This window comes from Otolemur garnettii, unplaced genomic scaffold (assembly GCF_000181295.1).
Source record: "Otolemur garnettii isolate 467f Iridium unplaced genomic scaffold, OtoGar3 scaffold00002, whole genome shotgun sequence".
NCBI classification, from domain to species: Eukaryota; Metazoa; Chordata; class Mammalia; order Primates; family Galagidae; genus Otolemur; species Otolemur garnettii.
The window spans coordinates 6646688-6647435 of record NW_003852397.1 but is presented as its reverse complement, the minus strand read 5'-3'; positions in this window follow the sequence as shown (position 1 = coordinate 6647435).

Here is a 748-nt window from a genome sequence, read left to right as displayed (position 1 = left end):
ATACTCCTTTCCCCTGTGCCTACATGGCTCCACCATATTCCTCTCCCCTGAGTCCACATGGATCCATCATACTCCTCTTTCCTGGGCCCACATGGCTCCCTTATACTCCTCTCCCTGAGCCCACATGGCTCTACCATATTCCTCTCCCCTGAGCACACATGGCTCCACCATACTCCTCCCCCTGAGCCCACATGGCTCCACAATACTCCTCTTCCCTGAGCCCACGTGGCTCCATGATACTCCTCTCCCCCAAGACCACATGGCTCCACCATATTCCTCTCCCCTGAGACCACATAGCTCCACCATAATCCTCTCCCCTGAGCTCACATAAATCCACCATACTCCTCTCCTCTGAGTCCACATGGCTCCACCATACTCCTGTTCTTTGAGCCCACATGGCTCCACCATACTCACTCTCCCCTGAGCCCACATGGATCCACTATACTCCTGTCTCCTGAGCCCACATGGCTCCATCATACTTAGGGTGACCAGACGTCCCGCTTTTCAACAATTTGTCCCATGTCCTGCGGTATGTTAAAAAAGTCCTGATTTTTGGAAAGAATGCACGAACAGGTGGGAGAACAGGAAGGGAATATACGGTTTTCAGCTGCCATGTGGCTATTTTGCCAGAATATGAGTTTTATATTATTTTTGTTAATTTTATAATGTTAAACTGTAATAATAACAAATAATCGTTGAGAAGTGATTATCCAGAACTACTTATCAAAGTTTGCATTGTTGTCAGGCC